Source organism: Mauremys reevesii, linkage group 15 (genome assembly GCF_016161935.1).
Source record: "Mauremys reevesii isolate NIE-2019 linkage group 15, ASM1616193v1, whole genome shotgun sequence".
In the NCBI taxonomy this organism is placed as follows: Eukaryota; Metazoa; Chordata; order Testudines; family Geoemydidae; genus Mauremys; species Mauremys reevesii.
In genome coordinates this window covers 29,023,655-29,045,449 of record NC_052637.1, presented here as the reverse complement: position 1 = coordinate 29,045,449, position 21,795 = coordinate 29,023,655, and the positions used below count along the sequence as shown (strand labels likewise).

Here is a 21,795-nt window from a genome sequence, read left to right as displayed (position 1 = left end):
GAGGTGTCGGGGGGCTGAATTTGTGAGTGTCATTATTATTGCTGTGGCTAATGGTCCCCTTGTGCCGGGCACCGGCTGCACACAGCGTGAAAGATTTGTCCTGCCCCACACAGCTTGCAATCTGATATTTGCAAAGCCCTTCTCCCGTCTGCGCAGAGCCCCTGGCAGACAGGTTTCAGAGCGGTAGCCATGTTAGTCTGTATCAGCAAAAAGAACGGGGAGTACTTGCCCCTGCACGTCCACAGAAATTGAATAATTCTGCCCTTGGCCACCCCCGTGATTCCTCTGAGTTTTCACAGGGGGAACCAAGGGCAGCACTTGGCCCAGAGAATCCAGCTGGGGTTCACAATGAGAAATCAAATCAGTGCTCAGAACGTTCCTGCTGGGGCCGGTGCTGAGCCCGGGGCTTCCAAGGGCTGTTGGGTCTCCAATTTGCCGATCCTAAGCTATTGCACCTTACAGGAATGTCTTCTTCATCCTGTGTTGGAGAGTGGAGTGGTCCCGGGGCCAACCCTCTTTCCCCGACCCCAGGAAAGGGGTACAGGAGACCCTCAAATCTGGTGGGATCAAAGCCACGGGACAAATTAATCACAACTGAAATGAAAGGAGTTGTGGTTGAATTGGCCATGTGGAGCTGAAACCTCAACTCCCTCTCCATTCCCCAATAGGAAAAGAGCTGAGGAGGGGGAGTCGGTGTGTCTTTGCTGCGGTTATTTAAGAGTCTCACACACTCCCCCTTGCTGGGGGCTGCCCCAGCCCCTTATAGAAAGGGCAGCTCTGCTCTGTGCTGCTAACAGGTGCTGGTTTGCCTGGGGCAGAACCCCCAGGGGACAGATCTGAAATGCTGCGAATGAAAGGGAAGCTTTTGCTGAGCTCTGAGTCCACTTGCTGTGTGCACAGGGGGTCCCGCTCCAAGCCAAGGAGGGGTGAAGGCTCTGTTACGATAGGCTAGTGAACTGATACACTGCTTGGTAACAGAGGCAGAAGCACAGGGCGGAAGGAGAAAGAGAGAGAGAGTGTTTGTGTGTGTGTGTATAGGAACCTACATCCTAAAAATCTCTGCTGAGTTACTTAATCCTTGCATGAGGGGTGAGATTCTGCTGTCACGTGCAGCGGGACACCTCCATTAGACTGTAACTCCATTGATTTCAGTGAAATTGCTCCAGATTTACACCAAGGAGAGCGAGATCAGGATTCAGTCCATCCTCTCCACTCCGAACATCCGAAGGTTTGAGCAGCTGGGCTCTCTCGGCGTCCTTATGTGTGTACATTAGACTGGCTGGGAGCCAGCGTAGGCTGCTCAGGAGCTGGTAGACTCAGCTCCCAGGGCTGTCCCCCGATGTCTTCTTTGTCCACAGTTCCAGACAAACACCTCCCTCCTGCCATCTGCCTCCTCCCTTCTTCCAGGCTGGTGCAACCCCTCTCCCCTCTCACACACTCTGCACCGTCCCAGGCCAATGCACACACCACCTCCAGGTCCAGGTGGGGTCATCTTCTGTGCGCGCCAGCCCGTGGGCAATTGCAATACGGAGCAGGTTCTCGTTTGCCACCTCATTGTCCTCTCCCACCCCCCTCCACTGGCTCCCGGAGGATCCGGGGGGCTGCCAAGTCAGCAGCGAATGGAACGTACATCGCTTCTGTTGCTTCCCTCAGGCATCTGGGATTCATCAGCGGGCCCAAAATAGGTTTCGATGTGTGAAGAGTGAGCAGCAGGGGGGAGGAGGGAAGGTGGGAGGGGAGGCGTCAGTTTGAAAATCAGAGAGGGAGCCACAAACAGGCTCCTCGGATTCTTTTTTAACCTCCCAGCAGAAGCTTGAAGCGGCTCCTCCTGGCGCGTCTGCTCCCTGCCAGAGGAAATCAGTTTTCCGAACCCCAGGTCTCACCATCCCGCCTCTCTTAGCTAATCTCCATCCGTTCACAGCTGTCCAGGAGAGATTGGGCCTGAGACAGGGCTTTGGAGTGGAATACGCAGGTGCCAGGGCCCGGGAACTAGGCCTCGTGGTCCCCTGTCTCCTTCTAACCGAGCATTAGCGAGATCTCTGAGTCACATTAGGCCAGGGTGGCTCTGGCTGGGGGGAAGCAGCAGGCTAGGTTATTGTTATATTGTTATATATACACGGAAGCATCACTATTAATGTTCCCCTTTTCCCCGAGTTCCCAGGATTCAGCCTAGAATGGCTCCCAGCAGAAGGACAGACATTCCCCCTCCATAGCAATAGGATTTCTTTTGTTATCCTTGACAGGTTTCAGAGTGGTAGCCATGTTAGTCCGGATCAGCAAAAACGAGGCGTACTTGTGGCACCTTAGAGACTAACTTCACCCCGAGCCCTGGCCTCTAAGCCTGGATACCTGCTGGCTGTATTATTCTAAAGTTCTTTCTCTCCCCCCAGTCGCTCTTCCTTCCCCTGACCGCGCTGTCACAGGCAATAAGAAAGGCTACAGCACTCAGCATAAAAAACAGAGCCAACAGGAAAGGATGATTCCCAATATCAATATCTAGAGGTCCTTCCCATTGACAGATCTGGTCTTCTCTGTGCCCACATTAGCAGATCTCTCCTTTTCGTAGGCCGTGGGACAAGAGGAACTTTGGCTTGTGTGAGTGCTAATGGCACCATCCTCTCTAGGATCCCGAGGGTTAGAGTCTCACCCATTGTGGCAAGCTGTAATGTCAGAGGATCTGCCCTTCTCAACACTGCTGTCATGCTGCCCAGATAACTAGGAGCTCTGGTCTCCTCAGCAGTGACCACCTCTGTACAGGGCTGAATGAAGGGAATCCAGACTCGGAGAAGGGGTAGAGGGGAGCAGCAACCAGGAGAATAGTGGCATATAGGATGAAAACCATCTATCCTAAAATGTGTGTCCCACTCAAAGCACATAAGGTCTGATTCTCCTCTCACTCACGCCAATATAAATCAAGAGGAAATTGGTGACGTTACACCAGTGTAACACTGATTAAGTGAGAGGAGAACCAGGCGCGTGAAGTCCAATAGAGATCCTGTAGGGAATCTAGTAGATTAGTAGGTCTGGATTCCTGTCTGGTATAAATCCATTGAATCCAGAGATGAATTTGCCTTGTAGAGCTTTTGCCTACTGTGGGGAAGCTGGTGGGACTAAGCTAAGGGCTGGTTCACAGCTCTAGAGAATTCCCTATGTTCTGGGTGGGGTGGGAATAAGCCTGTGATAAGAGGCTTGGGGCATTTATGTTTGAGATGAGGCAGGCAGCTCCAACCGGGGGTGCTGCCGCAGAGCAGATGCCAGATGTCCTGCATTTGGCTTCTGCTCCTAGGTACTTGGGAAGCATTACTTGCTGTAAATGCAAAAGTGGCATCTGGGAAAGAGGGAAAGGAGGTAGAAAGGAACCGCCACTGTGTGTATCATGACTAGGAAATCAGAACTTCTCCTCCGGCAAAGTGAAGGATAGAAAAATATCAGCCTAACCCCCACTGTAGATGCAGCTAAGTGGATGGAAGATTTTTTCCGTTGACCTAGCTACTGCCTCTCAGAAAGGTGGATTAACTACATCAATGGGAAAACCCCTTCCGTCAATGTAGGACGCATCTACACTACAGTGCCACAGTTGTGCTAATGTAATGTAGACATGGCCTACGTGACTCATACAGGAAGTCTTTGACAAGACAAGGAACTGAAGTCAGGTGTCCTGAATTGCAAGTTAGTACCCTAAGCACTGGACCATCCTTGTTTCTGGGTGAATAAAGCTGGGCATTCAAAAGTGACATTTTTGGTCTATATCCAGAAGGAAAACACTAGTGTTAAATTCAAGAAAGGCATATTAAATAAAAGTTCACATGACTCTCAAGAAACTTTTTAAAAAGCAGTTCATCTGTAGTTGTTAATTAACTTAGAAGTTTAATTTATCATTTTGATAAAGAACAAACAAAAGCAGAGAGTGGAGGAAGAGAAAAAAATAACACATCCTGATGAATAGGGAATTTTTTTCTATCTGTTGCATCTTTTTCTGTAGTTCAAACCTCTTAGTATCTGAAATATTGTTTTCTGATTCATCCAAGATAATTACAAATATAATATTTACTGTTGCATATGCAAAATGACGATTGATACAAAACAGATGCCTGAATACCGATTTCATTAAATTCCTTGTAAGTGATTTGATTCCGCGCCCCCTAATTTGTATTGCATGAGCTACATCTGGACAAAATGGACAGGATGTCCTAAGTGTCATTTTTTTCCTTCTTCCCCTTTAACCATTTTAGGTACACGACCTTTATCAGCAGCAGAACCAAAGGAAATAATTAAAGCGCAAAATGGCTGCAGGCATTGGGAATCTGCTCTTTGTTCTCATTAGTTTGGAATCTGAAATATGTTGGAGGAGGAGTGAATTTTCTATATAATATTTGATTGAGTAAAGTATTTAGAAGGCGCTTTCTCTTCCAGTAATTACAATACTCACTAGTTTACCAGTGGGAGAGTTGTTTTCTGAAATTTCAGTTCTTCTAGGGAAAAGCGTATTTTCTTGAATCCATGAATTTGTGACAGCTCTGAGCTACGTTCTGATATCCCTACTCACACCGAGTAGAATGTACCCAACAAGTAGCCCTGCTGTAATCAGTAGGGCAACTTGCAGTGAAGGTAGTGGAGAAAGTCCAGTGATTGGGGCGATAGCCTGGGACTTTGGCGAGCCTGGTTCAAGTCCCTTGTTTTGTCACAGCCCTTGGGCAGGGGTTGGATTTACTAAGGTATTTAGGAACCTAGTGGGGCTTAGAAAAAGTGCCTCTGTAAATCAACAGGAGTTAGTTGTAAATCCCCACTTGGCTTCCTTAGTGAGGTGCCTAAATGCTTTGTAAATCCGGCTCTCTGTGCCTCAGGTTCCCAACTGTTTACTAGGCACAATGTTGCTGTCCCTCCCAGGGGTGCTGCAAGGATGAATACATGAAAGACTCTGAGGTGGTCAGACACTATGGTGATGGGCGCCTGCCTCCCTTGCTACTCAACAGGAGCAGTTATCAGAGCGTGGCCCTTAGGACTACCTAGTTAAGGTTGGACAATGTTGTGGTCTTTAGTTCATATCTATCATTGACCTTAAAAAATGACCTACAAACACCTGACTGTGAATTTGAATGAGTATCTGATATATCCACATTCATTTCAACAGCACCTGAAGACCCAGCACGTGTCATTTTACTGCTCTGAGGTCCCAACGCAGCAAGGCACATACATGTGGGAGAGGGCTCAGAGCTGGGGCAGAGGGTTGGAGTGCAGGGGGGTGAGGGCTCTGGCTGGGGATGTGGGCTCTGAGGTGGGGCCTGGGATGAGTGGTTTGGTGTGCAGGCTGCCCTGGGGCCACGGCGGGGAGAGAGGACTCCCCCAGCCCTCTCTCCCTGCAGCAGGCAGGGGCAGGGCACCTTCCCCCAGTGCCCCTGCCATGACAGGTCTGTCCGGGGCTGGGGCCGGGGAGAGGCGTCTCTCCCCGGCCGCAGCAGGTCCCGGGCTGGGGGAGAGCATCTCTCCTCGCCTCTCCTGGCTGCGCAGGTTCGGGGCTGGGGGAGAGGCGCCTCTACCCGCCACAGCCCTGAGCGCCTGCGTGGCCCTTGTTAGGCTGCCGCGTGGCCACACAGCTTAGAGGGAACTTAGGACCCTGCCCCCCACCCTCGCACCCACCCATCCTCCTCAAGGCCCTGCCCCTATGCTGCTTTTTCCCGAGACCCTGCTCCCACGCCACCCCTTCCCCCCAAGACCCCACTCCCTGCTCATTCCTCTCCACTCCTCCCCCATTGCTGGCCCTTATTGCCAGTAAAAAGCGGGAGGAACATGGCCCCTGCCCCCCATTCCGGGGGCCCTGCTTCAATTTCCCTATTTATAAAATGGGGCTAATAGTGATCCCCTCCTCTGTAAAGTGCTTTGAGATCTACAGATAAAAAGAGCCCCATAAGCACTGAGCATTAGAAGCCATTTGTTAAAGTTTTCTCCCTTGCAGCCCCAAGCAACCACACCAGGCACACCAAAAAATCTGTTATCTACAACCAGGCATTCATACCACAGAATTTGCTCCAAAGAGAAAATGCGGGAAAACACTTAAAACTGCCTTCACTAAACAAGGACTCTCCACCAGAGAAGTAGATTGCATCATGGAAAGGACCACCCAGATATCCCAGGAGAACCTGCTTCAATACAGAAAAAAACCACTGACCACACACTTAGTTGTCACCTACCACCCCACACTGGAATCCATGTGGGATCTCATCAAACAATTACAACCCCTATTTGAAAGAAAGCTTTCCTGAACCCCCTCTTCTGGCCTTCAGACAACCCCCCCAACTTCACCAGGCTCTCATCAGACCGGGATCCACCAACTCAAAGCAACACCAGACCATGCCAGAACAACAGATGCAAAACCTGTAGACATCTCACTGCTACAATGATCAACACCCCCCCACAATACACCTTTCAAGATTCAGGAGTCCTACGTATGCCTATCATAACATGTGACATACCTCATCCAGCGCATCAAATGTCCCAATAACAACTGTGTGGGTGAAACCAGACAATCCCTACACTCAGAAAATTCACACAGGAAAATGATAAAAAAACAAAATCACTCTGTCCCCTGTGGGCAAACCCTTTTCACAAAGGTATCATTCCACGTGACCTTGCAATATTCATCCTCAAAGGAAGCCTGCACAACACCTTCAAAAGACGAGCTGGGGGCTTAAATTCATAATGCTGCTAGACACTAAAAATCATGGAGTGAACAGGGACACTAGTTCCATGGCTCATTACACTGATCTGCTGCCAACCCTTAATGGTCCACTTCAGACCTCTTTTGCATAACATTCTAAACCCTCGTTGCTCACCTCATTTCAAGTGACTTCCTACAACGTGTCACCTCCGTATGCTCAACTATCTGTCCCAACTTCTATTTAGCTCAGACACTGATTTCTTTCCCCACATCTGAAGAACTCTCTGTAGTTTGAAAGCTTGTACCTCCCACTGAGAGAAGTTGCTCCAATAAAAAATATTACCTCAGCTTCCTTGTCTCTTTCATATCCTGGGACCAACACAGCTACAGCAACACTGCAAACAACTAATGGTCTCACTCTTTATCTGGTGCTCTCCCCTGTTTTCTTATTCTTAGACTGTAATCTGTTTGGGGCAGGGACTTTCTTTTTGTTGCATATGTAGCACAATGAGGGTGGGATCCCAGGTATTACAATAATTAATGAGTAGTGGGAATACATAATAAAATACAACAGATTTCCTTCAGGCTGTGTTCTTTGTGAAGATATGCAGGGGCTATCTCGTTTAGCGGTGCAAATATTTTTAGCCGCTATTCCCTAGACGTCACGCCCAACAAAACACAGGCTGGATGGGTCGTAACACCACGAGTGGTGACAGCTGTGGGAAGGGGACATGCTACGGGGCTCACAGAGTTGCTTTAAGGAGAAAGCGGCTGCAAAAGTTGAAGCTAACAGCTAACTTACTGTTAGTATGCAGCTCACCAAGAGGTACCAACACTTCTCCCTCTGCCGAGAGGTACCAACACTTCTCCCTCAGGACCCAGGAGCAGCACTGGTGTCAAAGTGGCCTTATCTTGTGGGGTGCTGAGAACCCTCTACTCCCAATGCAGAGGACTTTCATCAGCACTGGGGATCAGGCCCAGCACTGGGGATCAGACAATTTTAAAGACCTCCTCTCCCCTCCTGCTCCATTCTGATTGCAGGGGCCAGAAAAGGCCACTCTCAAGGTCCAGGAGCAGCCACAAATATGGAGTCTCCCTTGCATGCAGGTGCAAAGTTGTATCTGCACCAGGAGCACTCATATGGCCATCTTGAAAGCGCTTTGTGGGTCATCCAATCAAGGAGCGGAAACAATACCATGTGACTTTGAAGACAGCACGTAGAGTAAATTACAGAACAGTTCCTGGTCAAAGCAATAGTTCACCGTTCTCAATGCTTCACCTTTATACATGGCAGCAAATTAGCATGGCCTGGTCAGAATCTGCTGCTGTGAGTCTCAGAGAAAGATGCCTCTTTGGAGACTGACTTCACCCCACTAAACATGCGTGCCCAGAGATCTCAGCAAAGCGTCACATCTTGCTGGCTGCTACCACGAGGTGCCGAGAACCCTTCACCCATTCCAGACTTTGCAGAAACGCATCGTATGAGAAGAGGGAAAACGCATAACTGAACACGAGAAAGGACAAACCCTCAGAGGGAAGGCGAGGACGTTGTCACCGAAAGTGACCCAAAGTGATAATACTTAAAGTAAGATCCATTGGATGGTCTCAGATGCCAAAGTGGAGCTTGCCGGAGCTCCCAGCAATACTTCACGAAGCAAGGCTGGGACTAGTCTCCCAAGCGAAGAGGTTGGGTATTTAAAAATGGACCAGGAAAAGCCTGATAAAATATCCTGCCCTGGCTGGAGAGGGGAAGGGAGTAGCCGGGATGACCTCATAGGTCTTCCTTGTTTCAAACGTCTCCGATTCTGTGAAAAGCAAAATCCAGTGGGGTGGATTGTCCCCCTCCCTCCTGCTTTGTCTTGTCATGGTTTCTGCCATCTCCCCCAGGGCAGCAAAATAAGGAACACCTAGCAACTGACGAGCTGCTTCCATCCCTTCCTCGGCATTACACCGCACTGTTGACCTTCTGCAGACAGCCGCCTGTCCTTAGTAATGTTGTTGTCTAGATTTCAGCAGCTCTGGCTTTGATTGATCAGAGGCTTTCTAAGAGGCTCGCCTCAAAGAGCAGAGGCCACCGCTGTGCTCTGAAGTAATTACCAGCCTCACAATGTGAAACCTGGTCATGTATAGTCATTTCGCCACCACAGGCAGCACATCCTGCTACACTGCATAATGGGCCTCAGCTTCACTCTGTCTTCATTAAAGCTGTGGGTATTGCCAGAGACCCAAACATCCCCTTGATGCATAAATCTAACTTTCCACTCAGTGCTCTGCGAGCTCTTAATTCTGACAGTATCTATTTTGGTTTTCTTGGAGGCACATGGCTCCTGCAGTGTCTTCTTGCAAAAGCCATTATAGCAATTACTTCAGTTCCGGGCATAAGTGATCTGGCCTCACGCTAAGAAACCCCTATTCCTGTTTCCAAAAGTCTCACTGGAGCTATGGTTTCAGCTGGCACAGTTTAATATTATTACTTGTAGATTTCCAGTTGTTCGGTCCCCTCTCTCTCCGTGAACAGGGCTTGTCTGTGCTGGTTTTCACAAGCCATCAACATGCATCGCCATGCTGCCAGTGACACAGAGCAACAGCAACACAGCTCTGCAAATCATCCGGCCAAAGGATGCCTCTTACTGCCTTTCCTGGGCTTGTCTCTTCCTCTTCTCAGCTCCCAGCCACGCAGCTGGCCTGCGGAGGTGCTCCCTGCCCTGTGAGGGGGCAAGCGAGACTGTGCAGGCAGCATCTAGCCCTGTCTCCCCAGCCCAGCTCCAGTGAGAAGCTCCCCACCCAGAAGCCTGATCCAAAGCCCATTGGCAGCAATGGAAAGACTCCCGTGCATGCAAATGGCCTTTGGATCAGGCCCTGAGAGATTTCTGGGAGGAAGAGCAGCGGGTGAGGACCCACCTAAGGTCAGACCTTTGGCACTGATTCCCCACAACTCTTGGACAGCCATAGGTGGGAATTGTGGGTGAAGGATGATCACGCAGGAGAGTGGGGGCAGTGAGCTCTGGGCCCCAGCTGGGATGGGGCGAGGCAAGGATAGGGTTTAGACAGAAATGGGGGAGACATTTGAGAAAGGCTAATAATGGGGTAGCAAATCGGTGGAGGGCTGCAGAAGGAAATGGAAATGAATGAAAGTTTCACGAGAAAGCCAGGAGGGCAGCCATGCCATTAACATAGTTAATACTGTTACAAAGCAGAAAAATCAAGATTCTGTTTTATGACAGAAGCTCCCACCAAACTCAGGACTCTGTTGTGTAGGTGCTGTACAAAACAGCCCTTGCCCCAAGAGCTTGCACTCTAAATACACAAGGTAGAAGTAGTATTCTTCCTATTGTAAGAGGGATTAAGAGACTTGTCCAAGGTAGCAGAGGGAATCTGTGGCAGAGCCAGGTTTTTGACCGCAGATCTCGTCAGGCTTAGTCTAGGGCCTGATCCACAAGGCTCTCCTGTTTCCCTAAAGAAAAGGTAAATGAAAAATAGACAATGGTTTTAACATATAAAATGAAAGAAAGAATTGGCTTGAACAAAAGAAAAATAGAAATAGTGTCGATAAGAGTTAATTATCAAATACAATTATTACTAATGATTAGCTACAAAGATTAAATAAAGAAATAACTAGGGTTCTTATCCTACAATTGAAATCCATTGGGGCTGCATGCAGGATAGGGCCCTGCATGCATATCTGACATCACTTCAAGTATTTTGCTTGTTTGCTATCTCTTAATTACTGTTTGTCTGCTTGGTCTATTTAAATTGTAAGATTTTGGAGGTAGGGACAGTCTCCTACCATGCGCATGTGCCCCTCCTAACACAGGGCCAGACCCTGATCCTGGGCAGTACTGCAGTATAATATTAAATAATAATTATCCTAAACAGAATGTAGTCTCCATGCTTCAGAGTGTAAGCTGCTCATTGCAGTGGTCAGGAAGGAATCTTGCCCTCTGTGACAATTTAGGGAGTTTGTCTGTACCACTTACGAATTCTGGCTGATACTGGGAAGTTGTTCTTATGAAAGCTGCTGTATCATGGATTCCCTCGATGTCTGTGTTTATCCGCTCTGGGCTGACAGGGCCTGTAGCATGAACATCCCACACTAGATACAATGGACAGTAGTTAACCGTAACCACTGTACTCTGACCCGTGAACAGATATGCTAAGAAGGTGCACTGGAGCAGGGAGGTGTACTGGAACACTCCTGCTGTTTGTCAGTAGGGGGCTGGGGTTTGAAAAGTCAAAATTATCAGCAGCAGGCCAAAGGAACCAGGTGGTGGTGGTGGGACGTATAAACGAAGGAAAGACTCACAGGAAGCTTTTGGGCAGAAGAGGGGAGAAGAAACTGGCAGGCTTTTGTAGCGGGGACCCAGTTTAGCTGCAAGACTGAGCAAAGTCAAAGCAGTGGGGCAGAGGGCTCCATGGTTGAGAAGCCAGGCACTGCAGGAGAAGGGTACTGGCCACCCCCGGAAGACTCTGACCCCCGCCCAAAGAATGCTCTGGGGCTGTGAGAAAAGTGAGGCAGGCACATGTGTGTAGGTTTTATGATTTTTGTTTAGATCTGTGCATTTTGCGGAAAGCGCTCTGGTGCCTTAGAATCCTGCGCAGAGTCTGTCTGCGGGTTACGTGTGACACCTATCGCGTGCCCCTTGCAGAGCTAACCGTGGACCCAGGACACCCACACAGGTGGACTTCTGGGAGACGGTGCGTTTAAGCTACGGAGGGAGGAGTGGGGAGTGGGTGCTGAGCCCAGGGGCAGTGCCTGGACTCTCTTCAGGCTCTGGAGGTTTAAAGCATGTGGGATGCAGCAGCTGGTGCCCAAAGGGGGGCCTTTGCCTGGGTCTGTGACAGCCCCTCGCTAGCATCGCTTTGCACAGCTGGCTAGGTGCAGTGGGCAGGCAGGCAGGCAGCTGGCCTTTCTCTGAAGCATGCTGGGAGTCTCTGAGCAGCGGGGGGAGTGTTGCTGATACATCCCCTGTGCCGTGCAGCAGACATACATCATGCCTGTCACTCGCTCTGTGTTAATGTTGGTGGCAGGCATGCGAGGCTCCCTGCATAACTCTTCTCTCGCGCGCTGCTAGGCGGTTTTAGACCAGAGGCAATTGCTCATGAGGTTGATCTTACCTCCTGCTAGTGCCTCTTAATAGTGCACGCACTGTAGTTGCCAGATGATGGTAATGCATGTGGCATGCATCCTTGCTCGGACTTGCATTTCTCAAGAGGCACGCAGCCACCTGCCAGGGACTGAGGTTTGCCCTTTGATGGCCGCGATTTTTTCTGAATTCATGACATCCTCACACCACATCTGCTGCAATAAATGCTCAGTGGGTCCCTCACACTTGGCATCGGGTCCCAGGTCATCAGGAGCGCAGAAGTACTAGAGATCCTCCAGGACTTTTCAAACCCTCAAGGATGGGCAACATACCATAGACAGCTCCACAGCTCAGAAGTCCTGTCTGATGATACCTTGGTGCCCAAGGACCCTGGACAGTTACCCACATTCCAAGGCTGCATGTTTAACCCTAAAATGTCTGCCAAGGTGGATGATTTGGCCTAGGAAGAGTGTTTTTTTCAGGCAGCCCATACTTTGAAGGTTGAGAGATGTTTGCTGTTTAATCAACATTGCCCGTTGCTACCAATTGTATGAAACTCTTAGCTTCTGCCAGATCCACAAGGGGTGTCCTTACCTTTCAGTGATTTTAATGAGCATTGTAGCTCGACAGACAGGAGCATGTTGTAGCCCACAGCAAAGATGTTACATGCATTTATAGACACCGAGAGCCACATTCTGCTCTTCGCAGTGACAGCCCAGCACCCCCATTTAACGGCGCAGAGAAGGTGGCCCACGTACCCTGTTCTAAATGAGGGATTCTCGTGGGCTGGCACAGATCAGTTCAGCTAAGGACGAGTCACATGCTGATCAATAGTTATCTTTAACATTTCATTTCTTAATTCTGCTGCTGCTGAATTGTCCTTTTGTGGCAAACGTGTGAGTCTGAGAAAGAGTCCCTGGGGGGTTCTCACAATTGTTCTGGTTCATCAGAATGTCTCTTAAAGAAGGAGCTTTGCAGTAGGGGAAACTTTCATAGACAGTAGATCAGAGTTAAAAGTAAATCATTATATCAAAGGTCTCAAAGGGGATGGGGAAGGAAGAAGAGAAGCATGCGACTTTAAAATATCCTGTGTTCTTCTTCCCCAGTGGGCACTTGTTTTGAAATGAAGCTGATTGGTTGACAGTTAAATTTAATATGAATTATTTGGATGCGTAATCTCGGGGTGGCAGCTTAAAACAGAAATATTACACGTGATTGTGAGGATGGGGGTCTACCGGATAGGACACTGGACTGGGAGTCAGGTGACCTGTGCTGTGCTCCCTGCTGGGCCACTGCCCTTTTGTGTGATATTGGGCACATGACTACATCTCTCTATGACTTTGATTCCCCTCCCAACCTTATGTCTTGTCTACTTAGCTACTAAACTCATGAGGCAGGAAATGTGTCTTATTTTGTGTGTGTCCAGCACCTAACACAATGGGGACCAGATCTCAATTGCAGTCCCTGTCTAGGTACTGCTGTAATACAGATAAATAAACCAGATTGATAATAAAAGTGGGGTCACAACTTAATGGAAAGAGATCTCATGGAGGCCTCCCCTCAGTCACCTTCTCACAAACCACTTCTTCTCCAATTGGCCATCATTGAGACCCTCCTCCCTTATCATTCCACATCATGCAGATCATCTTCCCTCCCATTGGCCATCACTGACACCCACACCCCTCCCATTGGCCATCACATTGACCCCCACTCCTGTTTGCCACCATATAACATCCCCGAGGCAGTCAAACACAAGGAAAAATGACAGCTAAAAACACACTTAAGTATCTTCCAGTGCTGGTCTTCAGAGGAGAAGGAGGCCACTGGTAGCATGAGGCCAGCAGATGTTCCACAAGCCACACTGTGCAAAGCGCTGGCCCAGTGAGACTCCTTGCTGCTAACATCCACAGCAATCGTTGCTGGGTGAACTGGGGCATTTGAGGTAAAACCATATTGTGATTGTGTTTTGCTGTTTTCTGGCCTTTCCTGTTCTGAAGGGCCTTTCCCAAAACTCACACAAAAGATCCACTTCCCGTACACACTTGTTAAACCAGGAGAAAACAACAACCATTTAACCTTTCTCATGTTTTCATAAGGCTCCTGACCACATCCGCTCATTACTAAAGCTGCTTGGTATTTAAACCCCAGGTGCCTAATAATGTTAACAAGCCTAACACTCAGTGAGTGCTTTTCATGCTCAATGCCCTTTACAAGTTGGGGGGGCGGCAAATCCTGATGAACTGGCTCAGACACAACGCCTGTTGAAAACAATGGGGCCTGATTCTCCATGTGTACTAACTCCTCTTTACACTGCTCTGGTTTGTGTGACAGAGCGGGCGGAGGAGAGAGAAGGGTATAGAACCCACGGAGAGGAAGCTGTTCTGAGGTTGAGAAGTTAAACCTAGAGCTGTGAAAATTTGGGAGAAGTCTCCCTGCAAGGTCAGAGACGGGGTGTTGAATTATGGAAAGTTAGTGAAGAAATGCCAGGGCCTTACACACACAACTACTACCTGGTTCAGTAGGAGACGGTACATCTCGCAATGGTTTTGACAGCTCTGTTGCTGGGTACAACTTTAAATTGGATGCGATCTTCGATTTGCTCTTTTGCTGCACGGAGCTAATGAAAGACTCTGAGTTTTTCACCAAAGCATTTGAAGGGGCATCCAGCAGGCTCCAGCCTTTGAGTCTTAGCCCCACAAGCATGAAGCGCCTATGTGTGTATCTTCTACATGCATGGTGAGGGTGCATATGAACTGTGCCACTGCATATGGCATAGGTTTGTGTGTGTGTGTGTTCTGTGTGAACTGAGTACATGTGTTTGCATTCATGGTGTGTGTTATATGCACTGAATGCGTGTGTTTGCATTCATGGTGTGTGTTATATGCACTGAGTGTGTGTGTTTGCATTCATGGTGTGTGTTATATGCACTGAGTGCGTGTCTTTGCATTCATGGTGTGTGTTATATGCACTGAGTGCGTGCGTTTGTATTCATGGTGTGTGTTATATGCACTGAGTGCGTGCGTTTGTATTCATGGTGTGTGTTATATGCACTGAGTGCGTGCGTTTGCATTCATGGTGTGTGTTATATGCACTGAGTGCATGTGTTTGCATTCATAGTGTGTGTTTCTATGAGAAGTGCATTTGTGTAGGATTTCCAGGGTCCCCAAGGGAGTTAGGCCTCCAGCCGCATTGACTTGCAATAGAAGCTGGCACCTTATTCTCGTTGGTATCTTTAAAACTCCCAGCCTATCTGCACTGTGGTGGGTACTGCCTGTGTGCGTGTATTGTGAGGCTGTGTGTAATGTGTATGTGTTTCACTTTGCAAGACTTCAGTTTGTGTTATTAATAACTCTTAACAATATAGACCAGTGCTTTACGGAAATAAGAATAAATCGTGATCTACAAATACACCATCAATGGAAACATCTACTATGCAGAGCAAAATCTGTTGTTGTTACATTGAGAGCTATTGAATACCATTCTGTCACCCTTTCTCATGCACCTAGCTATTACGTAGGGCTTTTCATCTACAGCTCTCAGAGTGCTTTATAAAGAAAGGATATCAGTCGACCTATTTTACAGATGGGAAGACTGAGGCAGAGAGCAGGGAAATGATTGATACACTGGGCCACATTACTTCCCCATATAGCTGTGAGTAATCCCACTGAAGTTCAGGTACCAGGATGTGTGGAACTGCTTGCCCCAGTAAGGTGCTATTCAGTGTTGTCCCCATGGGCGCTGGAACAATTTTTATAGTGGGGGTGCTGAGAGCCATCGAAGCAAACTGTAAACCTTGTCTGTGATGGAAACCACTTCAAGCCAGGTGGTGTGGCAGCACCCCCAGCAACCCTAGTTCCAGCACCTATGGTTGTCCAAGGCACAGCTGGGTCCTAAATTAGATTCAGCTCGTGCTCCGTTAAGAGTTAAGCATATAGTTAGATAATAATAATGTTAAATGCAGAGACCTCTGGTTTCTCAGGGGAGGATGATGCGTGAGATGAAGATCTTGTGTTTCCTCAGGCGGGAGGTTCCCCAGCAAAGGAAACTGTCAATTATTTAAATACTTTTAACCACACAACTTTTATTCCCACAGTCTAGGGATAACTTAGCCAAATGGTGTTGTTATTGTTATATTCCAGTAGCGCCTGGGGACCCCAGCCAAGACCGGAACCTTCTTGTCCTGAAGGAAGGATCAGAGAGGAAGGATAGTCCAGTGGTTAGGCCACCAGCCTAGGGCACGAGAGTCCCATTCCTTTCTCTGCCACAGACCTCTTGTGTGACCGGGGGCAAGTCACTTACCCTCTCTGTGCCTCGGTTCAGGCAGGATAACTGCCCTGCCCTACCTTGCAGGGATGTTGGGAGGATAAATTCACTAAAGATTGTGAGGTGCTCAGCTACTCCAGGGTTCAGACTAGCTGAGTACCAGATGTGCGGTTAGGCACTGCCCATGTGCACAGTAAGAGAGAGCCCCTGCTCTGAAGAACTTACAGTCTAAAGAGACAAGATACACAATGGGTGGAATGGAAACTGAGGCACAGGGGGCAACTTGGTCATGACCACACAGCAGGCCAGTGCAGAGCCACAAACAGATGCCCAAATCCCTTGAGTTGCCACGGACCCACTGTCTCTTACCAGGGTGCTCTGTTCCATTCTCTCCCAATACCTGAACAAGCCTGTGTACCAGCCCCTGCACCAGGCAGTTATGATCCAGGGGAAGTTTCTTTCATTTAAAGACGAGTAGGGTTTATGCCCTGAAGCATGAGGTTTTTGTTTAAGTCTGACCTTTATAAAATACAGGGCACAGGCAGGAGAGAGGAGCAGACAGCGTGTGCTGGAATCAAAGGGACACAGACCAAGGAGGAGAGAGGAGGGGGGAACTGTTCGTTGCAACAGGACTGGATTCAATGGTGCCTTAGTAGGGGTTCTGGCCCCTCTCTTCCAGGTAAGCAGGACTTTTGCACATATGCAGTGCTCCTGGCTCCGAGTACCCTTGTCCTCGTTCAATGGGAAACTAACCCACCCACTGCTACCGCGTGGCAAAGGGGCAGCTGTCTGGTGGTGCACTGTGCATTTCCCTGTGGGCTGTTTGAGTCTGTTTGCTGATACAGCATGCCGTTTCACTGCACAATGCAGCTGTACACATCCCTGTTGCCATGTGTTGTGTCTCTTGCCTCTCTTTGCGTATGATAGGTGCTTATCCTTGCTGTGTGATCTTGGATTTCCTGTCCTGTAGGCCCACTCCTGCTCTTGTTGAAATCAGCAGCAAAGCTCCCATTGACTTCGATGGGCACGGGATCAGGCCTATATCTATCAGTATTATTTATTTCCAAAGGTGCAATGTGCTAAGCTCTTTCCAAATGGAAAAAAATAAGGCAGAGAATTGAATGGAAAGGGTACAACATATACACAGGCGTATTAAGATATGCATAAATACATACAGATACACTTTAAATAGACTATGAAGATGATTCCTGAGTTACTTCTCAAACCTGACATCGACAGTCAATAAGTAGAGTTGCTTATTTTTACAGGTTTGCTCTGGCCTAGTGGTTCGAGCATGTGGCTTGTGGTTAGAAGACCTGAGTCAGCCACTTTTCCTTACTTCTGCCACTGGCTCGCTGGATGGCCTTGTGCGAGTCACTTTGCACCTCAGTTTCATGGTGACGCTACCCCTTCTTTGCAACTCCCTCTGAGACCTGTAGGTGAAAGGGGCTATCTCATTGCAAAGCATATGATGCCTACGGGGGAGTGTTCTACACCCCCCCTAGTGTGTATCGGTGGATTGTGGCTGCGTGTGTTGGGCAGATGTGATTGTTTTCCCACGCACGCATAGCGATAAGCGTCTCTGCAGGCAGTCAGCAAACCGAACAAGAAAGTGACCTTTGTTGTTGCTGAGCTGCTGCATCATTTATAAGAAAGTAAAAGCAGTGTGTGATTCCATCTCCTTTTCCCTTCCTGTGCCTCTCCACAGCCTCTGCTCATGACCTAGTTCTCCTGGAGGGAGCTATTGCCGATGCCAGCTGTGAAATGTAAAGGCATGTGGGAGCTGGCTGGGCAAGAGCTGTTCTCACAGGTACTGACAAGTCAGACCAGGGCTGGCCTGTCTCTGCACTGCCCACACAGCTCTGGAGTGAACTGAAGGGGGATGGTGGGGAGCTGTGCAGAGTGAATCCCTCCCCAGCAAAGGAGGGTTTACATGCAGTTTCAGAGCTTCTTCATAGAATACCAGGGTTGGAAGGGACCTCAGGAGATCATCTAGTCCAACCCCCTGCTTAAAGCAGGACCAATCCCCAGACAGATTTTTGCTCCAGATCCCTAAATTGCTCCCTCAAGGACTGAACTTACAACCCTGGGTTTAGCAGGCCAATGCTCAAACCACTGAGTTATCCCTCCCCCCGATAAGCTAGGACCTGATGCCAAGTGTGAGGGCCCCACTGAGCATTTATTGCAGCAGAGGTGGTATGAGGATGTCCAGGATTCTGAGAAAATCATGACCGTCAAAGGGCAAACCTCAGTTCTTGATCCAGCCTCACCATTCAGAGGCAAGCCTGTGCTGCTGTTCCCCTGTGACTGGGGCTGTGGCATTCTCGGGGTGAGTGGCTTACGGCTGTGCTTCAGCACCCCTCCCTCCATGGTCTCAGTGGCAGTGGAGCAGCGAGTCACCTGCAGGGTGTCATGTCAGGGTGACAACGTGAGCTGCTGCTTTTGCCCCAGGGGAAAGGATGGGTCACTTGTCTACTGCCTCATCCTCTCCTAAATGCCTCTGGCCTTCGCCTCTGTCCGTAGGACTCCTGGCGAGAAACGCAATGATTTCAGCTGGAGTTTAAGAACATACCAATGGTCCGTCTAGCCCAGTAGCTTGTCTCCGGCAGGGCCGCCCAGAGGGGGGGGCAAGAGGGGCAATTTGCCCCAGGCCTTGGGCCCCACAGGGGCCCCCATGAGAGTTTTTCGGGGGCCCTGGAGCGGGGTCCTTCACTCGCTCCGGGGGGCCCAGAAAACTCTTGCGGGGCCGGGCCCAGGAGCTTCTTCCGCTCCCGGTCTTCGCCGGCAGGGGGTCCTTCTGCTCCGGGGCGGAAGGACCCCCCCACTGGTGAATTACCGCCGAAGCAGGACCCGCCGCCGAAGTTCAGCTCGGTCTTTGGCAGTAATTCGGCGGCGCGGGGGCCCTTCCGTTGCGGGACCCGCCACCAAAGTGCCCCGAAGACCCGCGGTGGGGGCTCCCTGCTGCCGAATTACCGCCGAAGACCAGGCTGCACTTCGGCGGTGGGTCCCGCTTTGGCGGTAATTTGGCGGTGGGGGGGGCACCCGCCGCGGGTCTTCGGGGCACTTCGGCGGCGGGTCCCGGAACGGAAGGGCCCCCCACTGCCAAAGACCCCAGGCCCCCGGAATCCTCTGGGCGGCCCTGGTCTCCGGCAGTGGCCTGTACTTGGGTAAATCCCAGGTGCTAAGTGTTAGCTAACAAATTCTCCCATCTCCACGGGAGTCCTCACTCCTGCCCGGCACTGGCGCTGGTTTTGCGAGGCGGCGCTTTCCTCTTGGCACAATGACAGGGAAACCCCAGCGGTCTTTAGAAACCAGCCTGGAACAGAAACCCGAGCTTTGGGGAAGTTCAGCTCCAGGTCGGAACTCTGCAGCCAGGGCCCCTCTGCCAGCTGTGCTTCACACCCTCTCCTGTTCCCGGTTCTGTCTGGTTTTCGGTCTGTTGTGTAACACCCCAGACCACACATGCCAGCTGGCCATGGCTTTTCCCGCTGGAATTGCTGCTTCTACTTGGGAAATAACTTTGTTTTAGCACCTCTACTCCAAGAGAGATGAGCTTGGCTCCCCAGTGCATTTGTCTGCTATTGGCTTCACCTTGCACCCTCTTCCGCCATCCTGTGACATAGGCTACAGCCCCTTCCTGCCCCCTCAACATGTACATGACATGCATTGTGCACACATGCTGCCGTGCATCGATACCAGCCATTCCCTGCTATGTTCTGGCTCGTCCCCATCCCATGCGTCAGTTACACCCTCCCTGCAATCACTGATGGACTGGATCCATTCTGTCTTCGTGCAGTTCATGTCAGACAGGAATCCAGGGTGTTTACTGTGCTAATCTGCCCAGGATAGGCTGTCGGATACCACTTCCACCACTCGTCCATAGCTGCTCCCAGCCCCCTGTACCAAAGAACTGACACCCCCCTCCCCCATGCACACAACACCACCCAGCAGTTTTCCTAGAGGCGGGGGCAGATGTCCAAGGAGACAGCCCTAAGTCAGGAACGTGGCAAGAGCCTGCTTTGAGCAGAGATATGCTCAAGGGACCAGGCTCAGATTACCCCAGCTCCATCTCTAACGATCAGAAAAGTCGCACTAAATATCCAGTCTGGTTCCCCCTGTGACTGGCACAGCTGGAAGGGCTGTGCACTAGTGAGCAAGCAGGTTGTTGCAGCCAGTCATGTTGGGCACTAGCGAAGGCCAGCAGAGCACTCTTTCCGTGCTTCATTTCACATTGGGAGGAAGAATGATCAGCCCCAGGGAAATTCCCAGCTTCAGGTGTGAGGCCCCTCTTCACAGACCAGATCCTCAGCAATTCCACTTGTCCCTACTCGTGGCTCAGAAGACTAATAAAAGATGGACCTAATAGTGTCCGGATCTCAGGTCTTGTTTAGATTCGAGTGGGGCCTGAGCCAAACTCTGACCCAGCGTTTTGGGGGGCTGGGGCTTGGCCCATTTTAGAAATGGGGAGGGAGAGGCAGCTGCACGGTTTAGATCTGGAGGTGATCTTCCCCAGGGAGAGGGAACAGGGAGGGTTTGGTTTAGACTGACAGTTGGAAGTCCTGGAGTGAAATTCTGGCCCCATTGAAGTCAATGGCAAAACTCCAACTGACTTCAACGGAGCCAAGATCTCACCCCTGATGTTTACCTAAACTCGCTAAACCTCTTGAGTTTATGAACTCGGGCAGGAGATCTCCCAGGAATGGGCCTTCTGAGCAGTGACTAAACCTAAATATTTCCGTCTCAAACCATGTCCAGCTCTAAGAGTAGGGAGAGGTTCAGGGAGGGCTGTGGGATGGGGCCGTCTTTGTATGTTATCCAAACCAGTTCCCTGCAGAGGAATGCTGTGAGGAAATCCTGTAGTAATTCCTATGTCAGACAAGGGGAAAGCCAAGAAGGGTCGTCTGCACATCTGAGGCGGTTTCTGCTACCTCTGCAGCTCCGCTAAGCTCAAAGGAAACTTTGCAATTATTACTAGTGAGAAATGCATCAGTCCAAGTGTTTCTCATAACACAGGTCAGTCCCAAGGCCATGACCTGCTAATCTCAAGGAACAATGTTTGCAGCCAGATTTCAAACACCTCAGCTGTCTCCATCTGGGGTTTCGTCCTGGACCATTATAAGAGCAGGAGAGCATTGGCCAAATATGCATCTGGATTCAGCTTTTTCACCCAGCTGTCATGGGGGGTTGGAGCTGGAGGCTGAGGTTCAGGTTCATCCTTAAATCAAACATTTTTGCTCAAATCAAGTGGCAACTGGTCATTGCTTCTATCTGCAGGGTGTTAGTCTAGATCACCTTGCGGTCCCCTCTAGCCCTATGATCCTACAGCCCCATCTTCCCCTCCCCAGCTCCTTCTAAGGTTATTCTGCAGGCTCCTTTAAACCCAAGGCCTGATTCCCCTCCCACCCACACCAGAGGTGCACTTGGGTAACTCCACTGACTTCAGCAGCGCTATTTCTGGTTTACACTGGGGTGAGCGAGATGAGACTCGGTCCTGGAGTCTGTGCTGCCCGTCCGGGCGTACCCAGGGGGTTCAGAAGCACAAAACAAGATAAACATTCAATAACAGTTAAAGGTTCTTTGAAAGAAAACAAATCCTTCTATTTTAGAATGCGAAACCCCAGGAGCAACCTGCCCCTTTCTTACCCCTGGACAGACACACGTCATTCCCTTCACCTGCAGGTCTGTGCAACACACAATACTTTGCTGTAAGGTAGTTTCCATATCCTAATCCCAATCCAATAATGCCTCATTCCTCCCATGCTCATTACCTATTGCCACATGCCCCCCTCCCTC

The 21,795-nt window shown here is 49.8% G+C and overlaps 1 protein-coding gene across 1 annotated transcript in view; it reads right to left on the bottom strand.

Annotated features, from left to right (window-relative positions):
• The window catches only part of CYGB (cytoglobin), a 49,595-nt gene that overhangs the window by 26,740 nt on the left and 1,060 nt on the right, over positions 1-21,795 (bottom strand). The gene's annotated exons all lie outside the window — the stretch shown is intronic.